This window comes from Lissotriton helveticus, chromosome 7 (assembly GCF_964261635.1).
Source record: "Lissotriton helveticus chromosome 7, aLisHel1.1, whole genome shotgun sequence".
NCBI classification, from domain to species: Eukaryota; Metazoa; Chordata; class Amphibia; order Caudata; family Salamandridae; genus Lissotriton; species Lissotriton helveticus.
In genome coordinates this window covers 566470094-566495720 of record NC_136068.1, presented here as the reverse complement: position 1 = coordinate 566495720, position 25627 = coordinate 566470094, and the positions used below count along the sequence as shown (strand labels likewise).

The window sequence follows — 25627 nt, the reverse complement described above, 5'->3', positions numbered from 1 at the left end:
ACTGTGATATCAGCACAATGGATGCACCGTATTTACAATGTAGTGTATTATGGAGCAAAAACGGCACAGATATGTGATGTTTTTGTGTTGTGAAGGTGGTGCATTGCTTGACTTGGTTTCCAAGTGCAACGCAGCTCCAGCAATGCTCTTGGGGTTCTATGCTCACAAAGCTGTGTCAATCCTTACACCTGTTTCAAGCAGGATCTGGGTTTTGATGTAGCATAGCACTAAAAGTGACTCAATTAAATATTAAAGATTTCACTCAGTCACTTTTAGGAGGTGTTCCTATGCTAGAACACTTGCACTCCCCCCCCCCTCTCTGCCCAGGAAAGTGTCTTTCTGGCGCAGGGCTTTAGAATATGATGCACCTTCCATATGCATCACATTGTAAATATCAGGTACTATGGTACATCATTTGCAACACTACAGCATCACAAAAGTGACGGAAAAGATGTGTAAAAGAGGTACAAGGGGGTTGTAAATTCGCTCCTAACACATACAGATTCACCCAGGCAGTTTCACTAGCAGTGCAAATTGAAGTATAGACTTCTAACATATTTATATGGATGTGTTACATTGAAGTGCTTCGGAGGTACTACAGTATAGTATAGGTAAACACCTTATACATTTATGCTGTAGCACTCTCTTATACTATTTGTACTTTCACATTCACGATACACTACTAATTCATTTGTTCAGGTAGAAGGAACTGCAGGTTGAGGGTTTTCCTGGAACCTTTGTGTTGTCATCCTTCCATAATTATTTGGATGCAAATTTTTGACATGGTGAACCTTTGAGACTGTCCCAAAAGAGTACTTTCTAGTGGGGTCAGCCCTGGAAAGTGTAACCTCACAGATCTTGCATGTTACTTTCGGTACATTCACGTTTTTCTGTCCCTCCGGAAATGAAGAAAACTTCCAAATGAAAGCTTCTTTTCTCTTTTTCTGAGGTGACTTAGTAACAAAATGTTTTTTAGAGGAATGTACTGATAAAGTCTCTAAAAGAGCAGCCATTGTAGAGTTTGGTTGTAAAAGACTACAGCTCCACAGAATAGATGTTTATCCTGGGACAGTCGAAGTAGGACAATCAAAATGAGAGGGGTCTTTCAACAGTTGGAATAGGAAGTATTATGAACTAATCAAAACTCTCCTTTTATGGTCAGATGACTTTGCGTACGCTTACAGTGCTCTTACAGTGCTCTTAAGATGCGAGTATGTATGACGTACCTTTGCGATTTGCGTAATTGCTTTTAAAAGTAATAATTGCTTATTGAAAGTAAAAAAAAGTATTTTCATGTTTGGCCTAGATACTGTGTTCCCTTAATATGTACATTAAATACATAAATATATGTTTTTGAACAATTAGAAACTTTTGCGCCGTATGCTTACGTGGCGCCTTGTATGACATCACGCAAAAGCGTTGATGTAATGCGCAAGGTCAAAGTGTATCTGTAACGAGTGCGTGGCTTTGCGCAGAGGACCATTTGCCGTACAAAGTGTGGTGTGATCACTGTACGTGTACGGTGCGATTATCGCAAAAAATATAAAAAAGGAATTATAGAGATTCTAATTGTAAAAAATGGAGAAAAATTGTTTGGGATTTAGTTTAGTTATTATTTTACATTAAGAATATGAAATATAATTTAACAAATAAAATTAATATAAATATTTTTCATAAAAATTTAAGAAATTAGTATAAAAAGAAAGAAATGTAATAATTTATACATTTAAATAATATCATTTACTAAACCATTAAAATTCACTGAAAACACCATAGGTTTCAGCCACATTATAGTTAGGAATTAGCATTTAAAAAACCTTGCAAATTCACTGAAAAAAACATAGGTTTCACACGTTATAGTTAGCTGAACATTTCACTCCTACAAAACCATTGAAATTCCCCTGTTATAGTTAGTTCAGCTCACTATAATTTGCGCGCCCACAATGCACTGTTGATGACGTCACATATTACATCACTCATGACATGGTCAGTGACATCACTCATGACATCTCTGATGACATCTCAAATGACATCACTGATGACATCACAGATGACATCATCCTTGTGAAAGAATGGCAGACCTCCTCTCACCCTAATATAACCTTCGATAGACACATTCAAAAATAGAAACTAAAATTTTCAAAAAAATGGAGATACCAATACCAGTTACAACAACCTATTCAGTAATTCCAACATCTACATACACATCCACTCATTCACCAACAGTTCTTTATAGTCACTCATACATGTACTCACTCATCATATGTACTCATACACCTATATATCCTGTTACGCACTGATACTCATCCATAGAGTTACTTACACACATACTCACACATGCAAATAAACTATCAAACATCTATTTAGTTGCATATACAGCTATACACACACCACTACACTTACTTCTACAGAAACGTACACATACTTACTCTCTTAAACAATCACTTATAGAAACACATACTTATTTATACAGGAACTCTTCCAATCTCTCATTCTCATATATACTCACTTATAAACATTAATACTCACATATAGTAGTTTAAAACATATGTACTTACATATAAAGATAGTATTTAGACAGTCATTCACTCACTAACACACTCATACATACACTTATCCACCCATACCGTCCTGCACACATGCTGTCTTCAAAACACATACAAACAGTGAGTTACTCATTCATGCATCTATGCGCTAAGTAATATTCCCCACCGAACCATACAAACATTCATACTGATAGTTTAAAAAACAACTAATAACCCATAACTCATGTAGCTACGCATCATCCCATGCAGCCACCTATAAACAAAGTGAGACACTGATACAGATATCTAAATATTTAAAAATTACTCGGTAATACTTGTATTCACTAAGATACACTTAATCAGTCTGTTATACAATCAATTTTACAAAAAAAATCATCCATTTAGACACTTATATACCCATTTATTCTTCCATTGACCTTGAGATGTACATAAATAAAACATATTTAATTTTCCAAAAATCATCCATTCACTGGATGATGTCATCAGTGATGTCATCAGTGATGTCATTTCAGATGTCATCAGTGATGTCATGAGTGATGTCACTGACCATGTCATGAGTGATGTAATATGTGATCTCATCAACAGTGCATTGCGGGCGCTCGAGTTATAGTTAGCTGAACTAACTATAACGGGGGAATTTCAATGGTTTTGTATGAGTGAAATTTCCAGCTAACTATAACATGTGTGAAACCTATGTTTTTTCAGTGAATTTGCAAGGTTTTTAAAATGCTAATTCCTAACTATAACGTGGCTGAAACCTATGGTTTTTTCAGTGAATATATATATATATATATTACCTACTGGCGGTCGCCAGTAGGTAGTTATAGTTAGGATTGGCTACCATAGGAAATCCGCAACATTCTATTGGGAATAACTCTGGCGCCGGTTGAGGAATTTGCGTGTAATTTTCCAAAATTTTGGCCAGCTCCGCTCCTCTCCTTCCCTGGAAGTTTCGGGCGGATTTGTGGAGTGGGGGCTGAGAAAAAAGGGGGGTCCTAAAACGTGTTTTCCCCATGTTCATTTCCATAGGACGGTCTGACAAGTCTACAGCCCGAACCGCTGAACGGAATTACGCCAAACTTGGCAAAATTGTAGGGACTGGTACGCAGATGTGCTTTTGCTATATTTGGTGAAAATTGCTCCAGTGGTTTTTATGAAAATTAACTTCAAAAACACATATATATCTATAGGCGCTCTCCGAGCGCTCACAGGTGCGCGTACCGGGGAGCGCACCGGGCGCGCTACGGGAGTGCACGAGCGGAAAGCTGATTGGCTGTCGGGTGTCTGTCAACATTCTAAACAGTCCGGAGAGTCCGCCATCTTGTGTCTTGGTAGAATCGAGACACAAGAGGTGAAAAAGAAAGGGGGAAATAATGAAAAGGGGGCAGAGTAGACACCCCCTGGGTTTTGTTGAAATTTTCGCGGGGTAAGCGCTGGGTGCATTCCCAGGTGCGCGCTCCGGTACGCGCACCCTGAGCGCACCACAGGGAAAAACAGTGTTAAAAATTATAGTAAAAAAATAATTTAGAGTGCTTAGAGGTAGGGTAGCTCTGAAAAGAGCTGTTGTGTTATGTGGGTGTTTTTTGTACCTACAAGTAGGTACCAATGCAGAGTCTTATATTCAAGAGGAAAACTCTATTCCCCTCATCTGTAAAATGCACACCATCTCTCCTATAGATGTCTTGCATGTTGTAACGCAAGTTGTTGTGGTAAATGGAGCCCATACCATAGTCTCTGAGGAAAGCAGAAACAGATTTATTCACATGTTTTGTTACTTTCTCAATCTGTGGACAAAATTGGTTGGACCAGTTCAATTTTTGCATTTGGAATATATTAGAAAATACCAAAGCAGTTTTGGGAAAAAGTGACATCAATTGCCCAAAGATGTCCTTTAAAAGCTTTTCCAGACCTACCCCAGTCAAAGTGCCCAGGTCATTGCCACCACAGTGCACAATTATGAGGTCAGGGTGTGGTAGATGCATAAAGGATTTTACCAATGGTATCAATTGGTGACTTCTCAATCCTCTCTGTCCAATCCATACAATGTCCACATTTGGTAAATCAAGGTTTTAAATACCTCTGCTAGCTGCGTATTTTTGACTCCAGTAGACAAAGCTGTGACCCACAAACCAGACTTTTGGCATCTTGAAGGTAGATGTGCTTGTATTCAGATGAGTTGTGGAAATGAAATGGCAGTTTGAAAGTAGGAGTTATGTAAAAAAAAGTGGTTGTAAATATGACTCAACAAGGTGCATTTTTTACAGCACTGGTGCGTCACAAAAAGTGACGCACCGGCGGCGTAAAAGTGACGCATGGCCTCATAAATGAGGCCTTCAGTCTTCTGCTCTCACTTTTTCTTTCACTTTCTCTGTCTCTTCACTCCCTTACTCACCTTGTCTCACACTCACTTGTCTTTATCCAGTCTGTATCTCCACTCTTTCCTAAACATCACTGCTCTTTTCTTACCCTTCCACACCCCCGTTCCTTTACTACATTTTCTTCACTTATCCTCATTCCCCATGTTCACTCTCCTTCTCCTCACTCTCCTTCCCCACACTCACCTTCTTTCAGTCCCCCTACTTCACTTCCCTTCCCCTCTTATCCCTTTCTTTGCTTTCCCACTCATTTTCCTCTCCTCTCTCACTGCACTCCACTTCAGTTACTCTTTTTCATTTTTTAAGAATACAGCTCTTTTTTGAGAATTGGAGGTAGTTCTAAAAAGAACTTTTTTTTCTTCTTTTTTCCTTTTTTTAACAAAAACAAAAACAGGGAATGGCAAACTGCTCAACAGGAGCAAAACAAAAAAAATCAAAATTAGGGCTGGGGACGGAAGCGGTGGTTCTCTATTGCTCGAACCATGTTCATAACACTTTGTTCCCCATAACAAAGTAATTGATCACAATGTTTGCATTTGATTGTGGCTTCATTAAAAACAGGCAGAATATTTGGGATCAGCTGTTCTGATCGCCCCCTCACCAATACAGGTGCTCCTCCAGTTGAAGTAGAAGCACCATCCCATGGAGCCTCTCGTGCCAGAGCCCTGACAGTCTCCCGGGCATAGTTTTGGGGTTGCCTCATCTGGACATGCCGAATCATGATTGAATTTCTGAATGAGTATTTTCTGGTAGGGTCACCCTGTGACAGGACAGTGTGACAAATTCGGCACTCCACCTTTGGAGCATTTACTTTTTTTTGGTCTGCAGGTATTGAAAAAAATTTCCATATGAAATGCTCCTTTACTCTAGGCTGAGGAGCCTCTTCCTCTATGAACCCATCTGAGTACTCACTGCTACTGGTGGGTCTAGCAGCCATGATAATCCAAAAAAGATTAAGCAGGAAAAAGACAGGTCTTGCAGTCACAAAAGTGAAAGAAGAAGTGAAGGAAATGGGTGGGGATATCATTCTTTGTAAAAAAAACTGTTAGCAACCAATGAAAAGTGTCATTTTAAGGTCACATGACTTGACACGCTTACGCTACGTGCACCGGAGCGCTTCCGGGGGTGCTTACGTGGCGCGAACGTAGGCGCTTCCGGGGGCGCTTACGCGGCGCGCCTGAGTGACGTTTTGGTAGCTTTACGGAAATGCAAAATCATTTTTATTCGGAAAATTAAAAATACTACTTTTATAAGCATGGTACTGAATGTCTTGCATTATTATTTAGTTTTCATACATATTTTTTTTTACGAACGCAGAAATAGCGCTCTCGCTGCGCTCTCGGGAGAGCTTACCGGTGCGTGCACCCTGAGCGCCCCAAGTCAAAATCATACGGGTAAGCTTACCGGTGCGAGCACCCTGAGCGCACCAGGACAGGAAAAAATGATTTAAAAAAAAGAAAAATACAGTGAACAAATAATTTTATTTTTTTTAAATAATTATAATTAATAGTTATAAAAAACAGTTAATAAAAAAAAATCGTAGGTCACAAAGTCGATATACAAAGGAATTAACTTTTTAAAAAACTATGAAATTCACTGAAAAAACCATAGGTTTCACAAACGTTATAGTTAGGAATTAGCATTTAAAAAATCTTTGAAATTCACTGAAAAAACCATAGGTTTCACAATCGTTATAGTTAGGAATTAGCATTTAAAAAACCTTTGAAATTCACTAAAAAAACAGGTTTCACTATCGTTATAGTTAGGAATTAGCATTTAAAAAACCTTTGAAATTCACTGAAAAAACCATAGGTTTCACACCAGTTATAGTTAGCAGAACATTTTACTCATACAAAACCATTGAAATTCCCACGTTATAGTTAGTTGGCCTCACTATAACTCGCGCGCCCGCAATCCACTGCTGATGATGTCACATATTACATCATTCATGACATGGTCAGTAACATCACTGATGACATCACTGATGATATCTCAAATGACATCACTGATGACATCACTGATGACATCATCCATGTGATAATACGATGCACCTCCTCACACTCTAATCTAACCTTTGATACATCCAGTGTTCAATACAGACTACCATTCCTGAAACCATTGACATAGCAATACCACTTACTACATACACACTCACTGATTCATAAGTCTACACACACATCCACTCATACACCCATACAATCCCTCATACATACAGTCACTCATCAATACAACGCTATCATATGCACTCATACACCTAAACAGACATTCACACAGTGCCACTCATCCATGGAGTTACTCTCTAATCTACTAAGTAATGAAAAGAATCAATCACACTCCCATTTCCTTATCTATACAGTTATACACACATAACCTTACTTATTCAAACATATACTAACACATACTTACTCTCTTTTACAATCACTGATACAAGTACACATTGATCCATACAGTCACTTACGCAATCACAGGCTCTCATGTATAGTCATTGATATATGCCAACTGTCACATGCACTGTTTTTTACATATGTACTTACTTGGATATGTAGCACTGAGAAATCCATTCACTCACCAACACAGTCAACCGCACATACAGCTGTTTCCACATGTACTCTTGAACCCAAACACCAAGTGAATCAACTGCTCACACATCTATGCACAGTCACACACCTCCCAGCCAATACCACACACACTCACCTTCACATACAAATACTTGGGCAACCAATCAATAACCCATATAGCCAGTCATATAGCTACTAATCAACACATGCAGCAGCTTAAACAACAACAGACATAATGATGCACACATTCAGACAGTTTAGTCACTAACCTATGCATTCAGTAAGACACATTTAATCATTCACTCATACAGTCAGTTACGCACCTACTAAATCCTTCATGCAGACACTCAGGCATACACTCATTCTTCAATATGTAAAACATATTTTAACTTTACAGGAACACACATTCACTGGATGATGTCATCAGTGATGTCATCAGTGATGTCATTTGAGATGTCATCAGTGATGTCATCAGTGATGCCACTGACCATGTCATGAATGATGTAATATGTGACATCATCAGCAGTGGATTGCGGGCGAACGAGTTATAGTGAGTCCACCTAACTATAACGTGGGAATTTCAATGGTTTTGTATGAGTAAAATGTCCAGCTAACTGTAACTGGTGTGAAACCTATGGTTTTTTCAGTGAATATATATATAGGACGCAAACGGTGGAATCGTCGTTAAATACACAAGTAAGCAGCAAAATGTCTATCATCAATCTGTCTAACATCGTTTTGACTCCCAGTGAAACTAGAACGTTATCATTGGGTTTAACCTATTGCCCCCCATGTACATTTAATTATGCGTGCACTAGAATGGACTTTTTTGAAATACATTAGAAAATTAAAATTGAAAAAGCTGTTCTTACTTAGAAAGTTCAAAGCACGCGCACCATCACAGATGGGGATTGTGGCAAATGAGAATGCAGCCCAATGCCTAGCAGGAGAGGTGGATCTATATGGGGCTTTGGATGAACTCAATAGAGAAGGGGGTACACTGGATGATACTATTGTGGAAGGACAACTGGTAACAAATGCTCCTGCCTTAAGAAAATTCAAGCCAAAATCAACCTTCAATCCGATATTGACCTTTGACAATATAGAGGTGTTTAACAACGTGGTAATATCAGATTTGAAGAAGTTACATCAGGTATCCCTGACCAGAGATGCCAAGACTAAACAACACAACAATGCATTTGGCAATCTTATGAAAAAACTACAGGGAGACAAAAATGTAATTATCAAGCAATCAGACAAAGGGGGCAATATTGTCCTATGGCCCAAGAAAATGTATATGGAGGAAGCCTTACATCAACTCAATGACAGGAATTTTTATTGTAGGAGTGATTGGAAGACTGCCAGATCGGCCTGGGACACCTACCACACCAGACTATACAGATGGAAAAGTTTGGGATTACTAAGTGGCGATGAACAGAAATTCTTGAAATCGAATTATCCAGTGATCCCTGTATTCTATATGATTCCCAAAGTCCACAAGGACCTAATGAAGCCACCAGGCAGGCCAATAATTTCAGCTTGTCAAGGGATATTTGAAAACACCTCTAGATATATCGACCACTTTCTGCAAGATCATGTGAAGGCTTTACCTTCATATATTAGAGACACCGGGGATTTTCTTGATAAAATTGGCACGGTTGTGTGGCAGGAGGATTATTTACTACTAACTCTTGATGTAACATCCTTGTACACTAGTATCAACCATGTGGATGGTTTGCGGGCAGTAGCTCATTATCTACAGAAAAGACCGGCCTGCATGCTAGAACACAACCATATGATCAATGAAATGACAGAGATTTGCCTTAGAAGCAACTACTTTCTGTTTCAAAAACAGGTGTTTCAACAGCTAAGGGGAGTTGCGATGGGGGCCTGCTTCTCCCCGAGTTACGCGTGCTTGCACATGGGGCTTTGGGAGGAGCAGGTCCTTGGAGGAACCTATCAAGAGACAATGACCACCAATATTGTTTCTTGGTATAGGTTCATTGACGACCTCTTCATTATTTGGAGAGGGTCTGAGAGTGATGCATCTCTATTTATCTCAGATATAAATAAAAATGATTTGAATCTGAGATTCACTGGTCGTGTTAGCAAAACCGTTGTTACTTTTCTGGATGTGGAGATCAGCATTGTCAATGGTGAATTGGTCACAGATTTACATCGTAAGGAAACAGCGGGCAATACGATCCTGCACGCCACTAGTCATCACCCAGCCCACCTGATTCGAAGCATCCCCTATGGGGAGATGCTTAGGATCAGGAGGATCTGCAGCACAGAGGAAAATTGTACTAGAGCCCAAAATGCAAGCAAAGAAAGATTTATAGAGAGAGGGTACTCAAGAGACATGGTGGAGGGAGCAATCAGACGAGCTAATAAACCCTCGGGCCATAGTGAGGGTCCAGATGTTGCCTCAGATGATACACAGGAGATTAAGGAGACTGGGCAGCCCAGGTTGATAATAGCCTACAGCCGACAACACAAGGAGATACATAACATAGTTCGCAAAAACTGGCAGGTCATCAAAGGAGATCCAGTATTCGGGGGGATTCTAGCGGATAGGCCAGCATTAACATTCAGTCGAGCCAGATCCATGAGCGACATGTTGGTCAGTAGTAGTCCTGAAGTAGTTGAGGACAACTGGCTGGGAAAGAGCAAAGGCTTTATCAGATGCGCAGTGTGTAAGGCGTGCAGAATAGGGAAGAGCTGCACTACCTACACTACTCCTTTCAGTGGAGAGGTTCGAAGCATAAGTAAGAAAATCACCTGCAAATCTGATTTTGTGATCTATGTGTTGGAGTGCGCTTGTGGACTGCGATATGTGGGAAGGACGAAATTGCAGGTCCACAAGCGCATTCTCCAACACTTAAGGGCAGTCAATAATAAGGATGAGACCTATCCAGTCGCGAGACATATAAATTCTTGCCATGATGGAAACATTGGGTGTCTCCAATATTATGCTATAGACATGGTGCCACCACTTCGAAGAGGGGGAAATAGGGAGGCACGTTTAAGGGTATTGGAGACCCGGTATATCCTAGAGCTCAACACTAAGACCCCTAATGGTCTTAACCAAACTGAGGACCTTCACTCGTGCTTATATGAGATGTAAACAGAATTTGTAAAGGATGGGGCTATTGGATGCAGGGCTCGGGGTTAGCAATGTGCCAGGACGATCAAATTATAATGAAGAACATTCGATGGTTGGCTTAACAGACAGATTCTATGGTGATGGGTTTGTTTTGTATAATTTTTGAATCTGTTTTTTTAACAAATATGATATTCACTGGATATGACTAGAAAAGTAGGATGCAATTTAAAGTGCAAATAGTTATTATCCCATAACAAAGCAGCAGTGTGTACGCAGTGGTAATAGGAGTAAGAATGCCCACTTGGGCGGTATTTGAAGATCATAAGGTCCCTCAACATGTATTTCCTTCATCAAAATACCTGTGATTTTCCCATTTGCAATATTTGCACGGTATATAGCGAATTTGCACAGATTATAAGAGATTGTATAAATTTTAGTCATGATTTTAACATGCTTTATATAATTGTATATTTATCTTTTTAATTGATTTTATCCAAATCAATTTAATTAATGGGAATGCACAATAGGCATGATCTGAGGAATTAAAGCTAACATGTGTAGGAAAGAAAGCAAAAATAATAGATTTCGGATGTTGTTTTTTTATATCTATGCATGTTAATGTTCCAATATGAGTGAACGAGGACCAATAATTGATCTGTAAACATAATAGCAATTCAAGCAAGCTACGATATACTGAAGTATATTTTCTCCTCAAACCAGGCTGAAGTCTGTTTTTTATTTCCACAGGCTGATGGGTCAGATGACGAAGCACTTGCACTTTATATTGATTGGTGGGTTGCCAGACCATGTCATGTGATCAAGGGGCCGAGGTCCCGAAACGTGTCATGGCGGCGTGTGTGTTTTTCTGCACTTTTGATGATTAAATAAATTTTTGCAATTTCCTATTTGGGTCCGGATTCGTTTTTCTGTTCGGAGGTTCCTTGGGACTAAAAACGGAGTTCTTCTCATATATATATATATATATATATATATATAACTTCTCAGAAAACATCAGGTCTGACAAACCAGCCGCACAGTCCCTGTCACCCCCAAGAAGCTACCACACGTTGTCCAGGTGCTAATGCAATATTTCATTCCAATATTTTCATATGTAGCAACAACCTTTACAGGACGTCTACATGCTTCAACCTACGGCTTCAACCAGGCAACCCCATTACCCACAAACACTGTGTTTAAAAAAAATCACATGCTCCTTTCTCATTTCCTGCCTAGAGCATCTACACTGCTTAACTCCCTAGCATGTCACAAGGCGCCAGTTTGGAATTACTAAGAGCTGCATGCAGTTACATATTCATACCATTTCTATACATGTTCTTTTGTTTTAGTTGTTTTTTCAAGGTGTATTAAACACAAACTTTAAATGTTAATCACATTTGGAGTTCTTCAATCAAAACTTCTGCATCGCCCAAAAACAGTTAAAAACAGTCTATCCACTCCCAACAACTATTCTAGCTCATTACCATATTCTATTCAATACTTATACACATAGAACATTACACAAATATCCTGTTTCTTCAATATAGCACTGACTTTTCACAAGGAGAAAATAAACTTTCTGGACATACATTTTTATGTCAAGAATGGACTCAAACAAAGTGTACTATATAGGAAGGAAACAGCCTGTAATGCTGTACTGCACTCTTCCAGCGCACACTCACGCTCTGTCATTAACAATATCCCCTACAGGGAGATTACACAAATTACAAGGAACTACAATGAGGATGAAACAATATCATGGAATCTAGAAAAATATTCCTGAAAAGAGGAAATGAGAAGCAAGTGTTGGATAGAGCCTTAACAAGGATACAACACACAGACAGGGAGGCCACGCTTAAGGATAACCCAAAACGAAGCAAGGAGGTTACAGCCAAAAGCCCAGTCAGGTTTGTGACCCAATACACTGCTAACAGTAAAAAAATGTTCTGCATCGTGAAAAAAAACTGGTGCCTTCTTACGGTTGTACCTGGTTCATTAACTTTCCTTACCAGCAAGCCTTCGATAACTTACAGAAGGGGGTTATCCCTACGGAACACCCTATGCCCGGCTACCATCTAAACCAGATGGCTTTTTTATTTGTGGCACATGCAATATCTGTCCTTTTGGCAGAAATAAGACCATGACTTTCGCTTACAATATGTCCAGCCCATATAATATCAGAAATGTCATGAATTGCAATACCACGCATGTCATATACGTGCTAGGATGCGCATGTGGAATGATATATGTGGGTAGCACAGTACGCAATCTAAAGAACTGAATACAGGAGTATTGTAGGGCAATACTAAACAAAGACAGCAGATACTCTTTGACAAATCACTACAAAGCTGTACACCCTGATGAGACCTCCTTTTGGTTCCATGGGATTGACCATGAACTAGTAGGAGAGAGAGGTGGTAATAGGGAACTCCTAGTTAGGCAAAAAGAGGCCAGATGTATTTGTCGATTAAAGGCAACACTTATGTGTTACTTTTAAGCAACAAATACATTTGGCCTCTTTTTGCCCAACTTGATTTCCTATCAGACCCTAGTATCGTGCACCACGTCTGCCCGGGGCTTGTAAATCAAATGCTGCTGGTGGGCTTGTAGCACTGATTGTGCCACCCACTGAAGCAACCCATAAAGTGTAACTAAGGCCTGCTATCGCAGAGCCTGTAGCCAGTCTGGGACTGCCGTGTCGACTCGGCGAGCGCACCCATTTGCCGGTCCTTAAACCTTCCCTTTTCTGCATATCAGTCACCCCTACGGTAGGCCTACAGGCAAGGTGCATTGAATGTAAAAGGTAGGTCATGCCATGGTGTGTGTGGCATGACCTGATAGTAAATCCCAACCTTTTTCGTTTTTCACTATTGCAAGGCTACCTGTTCCCACAGGCCAGAATGGGCAGCTTGATTTTAACATCTTATATTCCTAACTGACTCAGGGAACTAGGTAGAGATTCGAGTTTAGTATGCCTGAACTCAGAATGATAAAATGCATATTTTAGTGAAGTTGGTTTTAATATTCTGTGTTTGAAAATAGCACTTTTAGAAAGTCGGGATCTTCTTACCTAACCATCCAGCCTGCCTCTGCTGCATGTGTATTGTATGTCTGGGTTTGTGAGTGGCAGGGTCTGGGGGGCTCCAGGAGACAGGGTGAGTCAGTGATAGGCTGAACAGGCTGGTCTACCTGAGGAGTGGTGGGAGGAGTAGCACCTGGGCCTGAATAGAGCTGTGCTGGCCTTCCACAATAATGGCTCCACCTCCTGTGGTGCGTCTGATGACCCTGGCCTACTCTGACAAAGGAAGAAGTTGTGCACTGGCAGAATGCACCCAGAACTGGTGTGGACTAGGTACAGGACCCTCTGCCTTCAGAGGACAAAGGATTTCTGTGTATAAATATGGCGACCCAGATTCCAAGATTTTAGATCACTTCTGGGAACACAAGACAAACCTCTCCCGAGGAGAAGCCCCAAAGGAAGCTGCAGGAGTTGTACTGTCCCTCTGCCAGTGTGCTGTAGTGGGTTGACCTGCAGTGGTGTCTTCAGTGCCAAGGAGAGGAGAAGGAACCATTTAAAAGGAACTTCATCATCTTGCAGAATATTACTCCAAGGGCTTGATTTGAGCTTGCCTCCTGACCAAAGTCTCAGGGATACCAGTCTTCACCCCTTTTTGTCTGTGTGCTGATGGAAATTGCTTTTTCAGTCGCCACAGAAGATCTCTGCAACTCCAAGAGCCAGTGAACGCCGCTGCCATCTGCACCGAAGTAGTGAGCGCTGCTCTGACTTGAACTATCGAACGATGCCTGCTGCTGTGCCATATCGACTTCGAGACATACATCTGCACAGAGCCGATCATCGATAAAGGTGACAAGAATCCTTTGACCTAGCGACATCGTAAGCAACAGGGGTGCTAGCGCCGCCGCAACGTCATCTCCTCTCCAGTCAGGACCGACGCCTCCCCTGCCTGCGCAAGCATCCAGGGCAACGATGCATCGCTTTCCCCTGAAGCCAGGAACCAATGCTGCAACGGGCCAATGACATCGCATCTCCCCAATGCTGTGAACGGCCTTTGTTTACTTTCTTCAGGTATTGTTCTGTGGGGGTCTAGTTTGGACTTCGGGCCCGACGCTGCGCACCTCGTAGTCGGTGCCGTACCTTGAGAACACTTTTGCTTCGTTGTGGTGATAACCCCCGTTGGGGTTATCTGTTTGCTAGAAACTATTTGAATTGAAGAACCTATTTATGAATAACTTCTACCATCGTGAAGTATTACTCGTGATGATCATATTGTAGATTTCTGTCGTTTGTGCTCTTCTGATAAGTCTATATAAAGAATACTTATTTTTATACATCCCGGTGTGGTGTCTGTGTGTAGTGTTTCACTGTATTACAGTATGCGTTCACAAATGCTTAACACACTGCCTCTGAGATAAGCCTGTCTGCTAGTGCCAAGCTCCTAAGGGGGTGAGCAGGGGTTATCCAGTAGTGTAATCCCCTTTCCCTGACTTAGACGCAAGGGTCCCTATTTGGACAAAAGTGCATACCATTGCCAACTAGAGACCCGAGTTACAACATTGGTGGTCAGCGGTGATGATTTGGACTTGCATTTCTGACGCATATACAGTGATTGGTGTGCACTACTAGTGAGTGCAGACCAAAACACGACCACGTCCTCTTCAGTAGTTCTTTTTTCCATTGGACCGCTATTTTTTGCTTCTGAGAGCTGCCTATTTGTACTGCCATGAGCAGACCAGCATCCGTTGTATCCATGGATCTCGAGTTTGAGGAAGAGAGGTTGGAAAACTACAAAGTGAAACAGCTGAAGTACTTTTGCGGAAAATTACAGTTGCGACCCCTGGTATCACCAAGAAAGATGAGTACCAAAAGGCGCTTAGGGCCTGGGTCGAAGCACGAAATGCCCCATACCTGGTGGTGGAGCCAGCCGGGGCTGGAGAGCTGCTGGATTATCCCTTGATTCCAGTCATGTGGTGTTGAGCCTCAGCAAGGCCTACCAGTGCAAGGGATTCACCCTTCTCTGCACAGAGTCCTCAGACCAGTAGGAAAAATTGGCACAGAAACTGGAATAGAAAATACAGAGTTTATTAAACCTCATGAGGTGGAACTACATTCACACAACACCCTTCGGTAATGTATGACGTAGCACACTGAATGGAAGGAGCTTGGTCCTTTTATACCCACACAGGGGCTCAAATGAAGGAGGTACAAGTACAAAATGCTGGTTTTAGGTACATGTAAGATCATACATAAAATGCACAGTCAACAAGTGGGAGGAGCAAACAGTTGCTAATTCTGGTGAACACATCCTGACAGCCACAGACTGGGGACAGCTGCAAGGACAGCTGCAAGCTCAACTGAGCATGTGCGAAGCAGAAAAGGCTAAATAAATCTTGTCTAAAGGCAGATTTCAAGAGCAGTTAACAGGGAGGTAGGACAGAGTACATGGCGAGCACATGGTAGCACATGGCAAACAAAATGGCTGACAGAAATACAAAATGGATTCCATAAAACGGACAAGATAGTCTCTATATGCAGGATGGCTTCCGCTAATGCTAACCTAATCACTGCCAAATTACAACAGTCAGGGCAGGGGTACCATCCCCGCCTAGCAGTAGCGTCTCTTCCAAAGGCCTGTCTCCCGTAGAGTTGGAAGACAGAGAGAGAGAGATTGAATGCACAAGCTGGAGATGGCCAAGCTCAAGATGGAGGGTCAGAGGGACTTAGAGAATAGTAGGGTGTCTTTGGAAAGAGAGAGAATGAGTTTGGAGCATGAGCGAATGCTGAGGGAGCTAGAGCTCAAATCAAAAACTTTAGACATTAATCCCTCCAGTGGTAGCACACCATCTCTGCCTGTAGAAGGCAGAGTCCACATCCTGAACGATGGCATCCAGGAGTTTCATAGACAGGAAGATATTGGACAGTGGTTTGCAGCCTATGAGATAGCAATGTTGGTCCACCGGGTCCCTGAGAAGGATTGGGGCACTGGGTTGTGGGGCTGCTTTGTGGGTGATGGGAGGGATACATTGTTAGACGTGGTAGAGGTGGTGTCTGACCGTGATACCAACTTCATATCGAATTATATGAAGTCTCTGTGGCAGGAGTGTGGAGTTCACCACTCCTTACCACCCCTAAGGTAACGAGCTGGTTGGGAGATTCAACCGGACCCTTAAGGGCATGATTATGGATTTCAAAGAACCTATGAGGCATAAATAGAACGTCCTCTTGCCATGCCTATTGTTTGAGTACCAAGAGATGCCACAGAAGTCCGTAGTGCTCAGCACCTTCAAGCTGCTGTATGGTCAATCCGGTATGAGGTCCTTTGAGTCTGGTCAAGGAAGGCTGGGAGCAATGTCCCAGGAAACCTCCCCAGGATGTACACAGTTACATGCTGGCCTTCAGGAACCAGACTCGGCATTTCAGACAGCTCTCTCAGGGAAATCTGGAAGCCAGCCAGGAGGAGATGAAGCTGGGGTACGATCAGAATGCCACTCTGATCGAGCTTCAGCCTGGATAGAACGTTTGGGCCATGGCCCCTGTAGAGCCCTGTGCACTCCAAGACAGGTGGTCCAGACCATATGAGGTGGTGGAGCACAAGAGTGATGTCACCTACCTGGTGATCTTGCGGTCTCCGAGGCACCCTTTGCAGGTCCTGCATGTTAACCGCCTGTAGCCCCACTTAGAAAGGTCCGAAGTGGGCATGCTGTTAGCGATGGATGATGGAATGGATGAGGAGACAGAGCCTCTTCCGGACCTCCTGTCTGCGACCGAGCAAGACGGGTCAAAGGAGGGTGTCTGCCTATCTGTCACTCTGACCCCTGGTCAGCAGTAAGATTGTCGCCTCCAGTTGGGGCAATTCTCTGATCTGTTTTCCCTGGTTCCCGGTGTCACTGAGTGGTGCATCCATAACATTGACACCGGAGACAGTCCTCCTGTGAAGCACAAGTCTTACAGAGTGACTGACCACGTCAGAGCTCACATCAAGGAGGAGGTCTCCAAGATGTTTGCGTTAGGGGTGATTGAGTTCTCTCACAGCCCGTGGGCCAGTCCAATGGTCTTGGTCCCGAAAGCTGCCACGCCGGGTGCCACACCCAAACTCCGGTTCTGTGTGGACTATCGAGGAATCAATTCAGTCACCAGGACCAACACGCACCACATCCCCAGAGCTGGTGAGCTCATTGATCGGCCAGGGGCTGCCCGGTACCTCAGTACGTTCGATTTGATCTCTGGGTACTGGCAGATCACCTTGACCGATGGGGCAAAGGAGAGGTCAGCATTCTTCACACCAGATGGGCACTACCAATTCCGGGTTATGCCCTTTGGGATGAAGAATGCCCCTGCCACCTTTCAGAGGTTGGTCAACCAGGTGTTTGCTGGGCTGGAAGATTTCAGTGCCGCCTACCTGGATGACATCGCAGTGTTCAGCCATCAGTTGGGAAGAACATCTGCGACACCTCTGGGAAGTGTTGATGGCACTGCGGAAGGCAGGTCTCACAATCAAGGCGAGTAATTGCCAGATCAGGCAGGGTTCAGGGGTGTACTTGGGAGATCAGGTAGGGAGCGGCCAGGTGGCGCCACTACAACCCAAGATTGATACCATCCTGACATGGGAAACCCCGAAGACTCAGACGCAGGTGAGAGCCTTTTTAGGACGTACAGGCTACTACAGGAGGTTTGTCAAGGGGTATGGCAACAGCATTGTACCCTTGAATGAGCTGACTTCCCAAGTTAGTGAATTGGACTGATACCTGTCAGAAGGCTTTTGACGGCCTGAAGACTGCCATGTGTACGGCATCGGTACTTCAGGTGCCCAACTTCTCAAAGGAATTCATTGTCCAAACAGACGGTTCAGAGCATGGTGTGGGAGCTGTTCTATCACAGAATAACGAACTGGGCCTAGACCATGGGTACTCGCAAACTTTCTCTCAGGGGCCAAATTTAAAGTGTGGTTTGTGGCCGAGGGCTGAACCGCTGGGAGCAGGGTCAGTGGGGAAGGGGGGCTGGCTTGAGTAAAAAATTAAATGTGACCATGAGGTTGAACACAGGCACCTGCAGTGGACGCCTTCATCCACTGAGCCACCAGATACAGCATAGGCACGTCTCTCTCTCTCTCACTCTCTCTCTCTCTCTATCTCTGCCTCCCTCTCTCTGTCTCCCTCCCTCTCTCTCTCTCTCTGTCTACCTCCCTCTCTCTATCTCTCTCTCTCTCTCTCCCTCTTTCTCTCGCTCTCCCTCTCTCACTCACTCTGTCTGTCTCCATCTCTCTCTCTATGTCTCCCTCCCTCTCTCCCTCTCTTTCTCTCCCTCTCTGCCTCTCACTCTCTCTCTCTCTCCCTCTGTCTCCCTCTGTCTGTGTCCCTCTCTCGGTCTCCCTCTGTCTTCCTCTGTCTCCCTCCCACTGTCTCCCTCTCTGTCTCCCTCTCCGTCTCCCTCTCCCTGTCTCTGTCCATCTCTGCCTCTACCTTTTGGTCCCTGTCCCTGCCTCTACCTGTCTCCGTCCGTCTCTGTCTCTGTCTGTACCTGTCTCTGTCTTTGCCTGTCTCTTTCTCCCTCCCTCTGTCTCCCTCTCCGTCTCTCCGTCTCTCTGTCCCTATCTCTGTCTGTCTCTATCTCTGTCTGTCTCTGTCTCTCTCTCTCTCTCTCTCTCTGTCTCTCTCTATCTATCTTTGCCTCCCTCTCTCTGTCTCCCTCCCTCCCTCTCTCTCTCTCTCTGTCTACCTCCCTCTCTCTATCTCTCTCTCCCTCTCTCCCTCTGTCTCACTCACTCTGTCTGTCTCCATCTCTCTCTCTATGTCTCCCTCTCTCTCTCCCTCTCTCTCCCTCCCTCTCTCCCTCTCCCTCTCTCTCTCTCCCTCTGTCTCCCTCTGTCTGTGTCCCTCTCTCTGTCTCCCTCTGTCTTCCTCTGTCTCCCTCCCACTGTGTCCCTCTATGTCTCCCTCTCTCTGTCTCCCTCTCTATCTGTATCCCTCTCTGTCTCCCTCCCTCAGTCTGTCTTTCCATGTCTGTCTGTCTGTCTGTCTCTGTCTCCTCCCTCTGTCTCCCTTCCTCTAGCTCCCTCTGTCTGTCTCCCCTGACTCCCTCCCTCTGTCTCCCTCTGCTTCCCTCTGTCTCCCTCTCTTTCTGTCTCCCTCTCTTTCTGTCTCCCTCTCTCTTTCTCCCACTCTCCGCCTCCCTCTCTCTGCCTCCCTCTGCCTCCCACTTTCTCTGTCTCCCTCCCTCTGTCACCTTCTACCTCCCTCTCCCTCCCTCTGTCTCCCTCTCCCTCTCCGTCTCCCTCTCTCTTTCTCTCTGTCTCTGTCTATCTCTGCCTCTATCTGTCTGTCCCTGTTCCTGTCTCTGCTTCTATCTGTCTCCGTCTGTCCCTGTCTCTGTCTGTACCTGTCTCTGTCTGTCCATGTCTCTTTCTCCCTCCCTCTGTCTCCCTCTCCGTCTGTCTATCCCTGTCTCTGTCTGTCTCTATCTCTGTATGTATCTGTCTCTATCTCTGTCTGTCTCTGCCTCTATCTGTCTCTGTCTGTCTCTGCCTCTATCTGTCTCTGTCTCTCTCTCTCTCTGTCACTCTCTCTCTGTCTCTATTGCTGTCTGTCTCTGTAAGTCTCTACCTCTATCTGTCTGTCCCTGTCCCTGTCTCTGCCTCTATCTGTCTCCGTCTGTCCCTGTCTCTGTCTGTGCCTGTCTCTGTCTGTCCCTGTCTCTTTCTCCCTCCCTCTGTCTCCCTCTCCGTCTGTCTGTCCCTGTTGTTAGGAATCAGGTCAGTCCCCTCTCTGTTACCATGCTGCCTCATCACATGACTTACTGGATATGGGTAAAAGTGGTGTTCTCCCATGATTCCCTGCTTGGTTTCTTTTCCTTGTTGGGTTTTTCTTGTGCTCCAGGTCTTGGTTCCTGCCCCCGGAATTGGGAATTCTCTTTTCGACTTTTTGTCCATTACTCACGGGCTCGTGAGCATTGTGAAAGAGCTCCCTGGCGTTTCGTTTACGTTTTGGTTCCTGCTCCCTGGGATTTGTTCTGTGCTCGTGGATTCCTTGCTGCGGGGGGTGCTGGGCTCAGTGATCTCCGTTTTAGTAAAGACCGCCACTGTTTGGAGCGTTGTGCTTATCTGTACACGCGTCCCGCAGCTCTGCTGTTTTGCTTTCATTAATTACACGCAGATGCGTGTACTTTGGCATCACGGACTTCCGCATCTTGCGTAGCCGCTCTACATCGTTAGAGGCGGTTTTGGGTCATTTCACGAAGCCTGAGTCGGATCGGCGTTAGCGGCTGCTACGCCAATACACTAAGTACTTGTTCTTTGTTCTTCCTTCGGATTTAAGTCCTTCTGGCAATAAACTGGACTTGTGTTTTTTTTTATGTCCTTGACTTTTTCCCCCATTATTGTAATTTGGAAAACGGGTGGGAGAGCAATTTTTTGGCTTCCTCTGCATTTCGACTTGGAGACAACATTCCGTGTTTACCACAGCCAGCCCTCTTCGGGGAGTTACTCAACACCACTTATGGTAAGGGTTTTTTTCCCTATGGGTATTCCTTTGTTTTGTGTTTGATGCAGCGTGGTTGTAAGAGGCTGGGAGGGGTTTTTCTTGTTTATGATTGTGCCCCATTAGTAATCCTGTGTCCTTTCCTATAGGTGCTGCTTCGAGAGGCTATCTGGGCTCCTGGGTGGTTCTACAGACTACACAGTGTTTTTCTTTCCATTTATCCTTGTTTTGTCTCTCCCACCCCCTCCCTGTGCTCCCCTGTTTGCTCATTGTGTTATTTCCGGTGAGCTACATTGGGGCAGTGGTAGAGGTTTTGGCCATACTTTGTTCCTGCAGTGTTACTGGCTTAGAGGTGGGTAAAATCTAACAGAAAACCAAGCCCACGAATTATAGACACTGCCAGGACGAGTATGGACGAACACTTGAACCCTTCAGGAGGGGCGGCAAGTCCGCCTACTTTGCAGGACTTAATGGGAGCGATAGCCTCCCTACAATCCCAGGTACAAGACCTACGGCAGGAGAATTTTGGGCTAAGACAGGAGTAGGGGTCTGTAAAGACACGAGAGCAGACCCGGGGTCAAGGTCCTGTTGTACAGCCTGTAACATTTCAGTATGAGAGAGGGGCGGATTCTAGTGGGAGTGGGGGGTCCCCAATTGCGGTGACTGTCAATGCGCCTGTTCCAGTGCCCCTGGCTGCCCCTGAGAGTTTTTCAGGAGATAGTGATAAGTATAGCACTTTTATGAACCAGTGTCATTTACACTTCATGTGCAGGCCTAATGCCTTTCCAGATGACTCGGCAAAGGTCGCCTTTATCATCTCGTATCTGGCTGGTACGGCTGCGTTATGGGCTATACCCCTTGTGGACAATGATGATCGGGTTTTGTATAGTTATCCGGCTTTTAAGGAGTTAATGAGGGGGCTGTTTGCCAAGCATGCATTCATGCAGGCAAGCAATGCTGAGCTGCTGAATTTACGGCAGGGCAGGCAGGATCTCCTAACTTATATTTTTACTTTTAATAGGCTGGTGTCTGAGACTCAGTGGCCTATGGCCAAGAGGACGTCCTTGTTTTACCAGGGCTTGAACGAAGACCTTAAGGACGTGGTGTCCCAGGTGGTTGATCCCCCCGATGATTGTGCGGCGTTTATTGACCTGGTGGTGAAACTGAATCATAGGTTGTCCGAGAGGCGGGGTGAAACCAGTGGTGGAGCACAAGGCACTCCATGAGCCAATGGAGATAGGAGGAGTGCGAGGCTCCTTGACCTCCGAAGAGAAGAAAAGAAGAAGAGAAAAGGGTTTGTGTTTGTATTGTGGACAGTGTGGTCATTTCGCGAGAGAATGTCCGGTAAAACCCTCCAGTGTACCTCATGGTAAGGGAGTGGCTTGTGTTCAGGATGGCGGTCCCTTGTTTACGGAGGAGTCCAGAGTTGCATATGAGGTGCTGGGGGCAGTGGAGAGGGTCCCTAGGCATTTTATAATCTCCGCTTGTCTGTTGTTGTCTAATTGCAACAGGGTGACGGTATCCGTCTTACTGGATTCAGGTGCCACTGGTAATTTTATGGACATATCCTTAGCAGATAAGTTGCAGATACCTTGTGTACGTAAAGAGCAGCCAGAGCCCGTCCGTGCCATTGATGGGACAGAGTTAACATCTGGGTCGATTACGCGACAGACGGAGCCGTTGTGTTTGTTGTGTGAGAATGGACACTCTGAGTCCCTCTGTTTTGATCTAATCGACGCCCCTTCATTTGGACTGGTGTTAGGAGTACCGTGGCTGCAGAAGCACAACCCTAAGATAGACTGGGTGCGTCGTTCTGTGACCCTTGATTCTGCGCATTGTTTGAAGACCTGTTATCAAGTGGCGACGGATTGGGTTGTGCCTTTGACTTGTGCTACGGGTGAGGTAGTGACATTGCCCTCCCCGTATAAAGAGTTTCAGACGGTCTTTGATGAAAGCCATGCTCAGGGTCTTCCCCCGCAGCGCTCGTTCGACTGTAAGATAGATCTGGTGCCAGGTGCTATATAACCTAGTAGTTGAGTGTATGCACTATCGGAACCTGAAGAGTTGCATTTGCGGGACTATCTTGATGAAATGCTGAGAAAGGGTTTCATCCGTCCGTCTTGTTCACCAGTGTCCTCGGCGATCTTCTTCATTCTGAAGAAGGAGGGTACGTTGAGGGCATGTGTGGATTATAGAGCCCTCAACAAGGTCACTATTAAGAACAAATAACCCCTGCCTCTTATTCCAGTGTTACTGGATCAATTGAAAAGAGCTACTGTGTTCACCAAACTGGATTTGCGGGGCGCGTACCATCTTATCCGAATACGCCCTGGGGACGAATGGAAGACTGCTTCTAAAACCAAGTTTGGGCTGTTCGAGTATTGCGTAATGCCATTTGGCTTGTGCAATGCTCCTGCAGACTTTCAGTTTTTTATTAATGAAGTCCAGGGAATATCTTGATGTCAACGTTATAGTTTATATCGATGATATATTGATTTTTTCGGAGAATGATGGTGAGCATCAGAGAAATGCGATTCAAGTGCTGCAGAAGTTGCAAGAATACCATCTACTGGTTAAGTTGGAAAAGTGGCAGTTTAGTGCCTCTTCAGTGGAATTCTTGGGTATCATTGTGTCAGCTGGAGGCATTCAGATGGATCCTCGAAAGATCGAGTCTATTGTGACCTGGCCTATCCCAACTACGGCCAAAGACATACAGGTCCTTCTGGGATTCGCCAACTTTTACAGGCGTTTTATCTGTCACTTTTCTGAGGTGGTAGCGCCCATGACACGGTTGCTTAGAAAGGGGGTTCCTTTTGTGTGGTCCTCTGAGGCACAGGCAGCTTCCCAGCAGTTGATTGAGAGATTCACAACAGCACCCGTGTTGGTGCATCCTGATCCTGCCCTGCCGTTCTTTGTTGAGACGGATGCCTCCTTGTGTGCAGTTGGAGGAGTGTTATCGCAGAGGGACTTGGAGACGGGTCATTTACACCCCATTGCATTCTTTTCAAAGACTTTGTTGCCTGCTGAATGAAACTATACCGTAGCTGAACAGGAGTTGTTAGTGGTTGAACTATCGTTTGAGGAGTGGAGGCATTATTTGTGGGGTGCGCGACATACCATCACTATTTATACAGACCATAAAAATCTGGAATTCTTTAGGTCTGCCCGCGCATTGACCCCACGTCAGATGAGGTGGGTTCTGTTCTTCAATGAATATGATTTCGTTATTACTTAATGGCCAGCAGCACAGCAGGTTAAATCAGATGCTTTGTCTCGCATACACGTGGGGGACATGGGGGTGGTGCCTGTGAAGGAAATGAGATCTATGATTCCAGGAGAGCGTATTATTGGGGTAACATCAGCAGATGAGTTCATGTCTTCCGTAAGGAACAGGATAAGGCAGATAGATATGCCCCTTGGTTGTCTCAACCGCAGTTCTCTATTCAGGATGGGATGTTGTACCATGATGGGTGACTATTTGTTCCTTCTGATTTGAGGGAAGAGGTTATACAGTGGTGTCACTGGTCGGCCTTGGTGGCGCATCCAGGGGTACAGAAGACCAGGGACATGTGTTTACAGTGGTTCTGGTGGGACTCAACGACCCGTGACATCCAGGGATATGTAGCTGCCTGTCCTGTTTGTGCTATGAGTAAACCTTCCCATTGCAAGCCGGTTGGATTGTTGCATCCCCTGATGGTCCCACCTTCACCATGGCATACTGTTAGTATGGACTTCGTGACAGACCTTCCGCTTATGTCAGGGTATACTACTATTCTCGTAGTGGTGGATTTATTCACCAAGATGGCACATTTCATTCCTCTGTTTAAGCTTCCCACGGCTAAGGAGATGGCAACAGTGTTTATGAGTTCGGTAGTGAGATTGCATGGTTTACCAACTGCGGTGGTTACGGATAGGGGTGCACAGTTCGTGTCTCATTTCTGGATGGAGCTCTGTTCTGTGTTGAAGATGGAGATAAGGTTGTCTTCAGCTTACCATCCCCAATCTGATGGGCAGACAGAGCGGACCAACCAGACGATGGAGCAATATCTTAGGTGCCTGGTGTCTTCTCTTTCATATGACTGGGTAACGGCATTACCCATGGCGGAGTTTGCCTATAATGACAGCTTGCATTCCGCCTTGGGGATGACTCCTTTCTTTTGTTCTATCGGCTATCATCCTAAAGCACTAGCTATTCAACCTACGGGTCATGTGCCAGCCATAGACGAGATGTGTAAGACCTTGAGTAACATCTGGGTAGTTGCACGAGGAAAGTTGCAGGAGGCTAAGGAAGCAATGAAGGTGCAGGCCGATAAACATAGAACCCCAGCTCCAGCATATAAGGTGGGACAGCAAGTTTGGTTAGCTACTCGAAACCTTAGAATTCAGGGTTCTCGTAAACTGCAGCCCAGGTATGTGGGCCCTTTTACCATCATTCAGGTCATTAATCCTGTGGCTATGAAGCTTGAATTGCCTGGGGAATATCGGGTTCATCCCGTGTTTCACACATCCCTTTTGAAACCCTATGTACAGTCTCAGCAGGTGGTGCCACCCCCT

The 25627-nt window shown here is 44.5% G+C and overlaps 1 protein-coding gene across 13 annotated transcripts in view; it reads right to left on the bottom strand.

The window, feature by feature from the left end:
- LOC144768755 (general transcription factor II-I repeat domain-containing protein 2-like) overlaps positions 1-25627 on the bottom strand; it is a 428006-nt gene that overhangs the window by 113026 nt on the left and 289353 nt on the right. For 4 of the 13 annotated variants that reach the window (XM_078652658.1, XM_078652648.1, XM_078652650.1 and 1 more), the window contains one exon: positions 15510-15661. The exons of the other annotated variants lie outside the window; for them this stretch is intronic. The gene's annotated coding sequence lies outside the window, so the exon portion shown is untranslated. The remainder of the gene's footprint in view (positions 1-15509; positions 15662-25627) is intronic. 13 annotated transcript variants of the gene reach the window in all.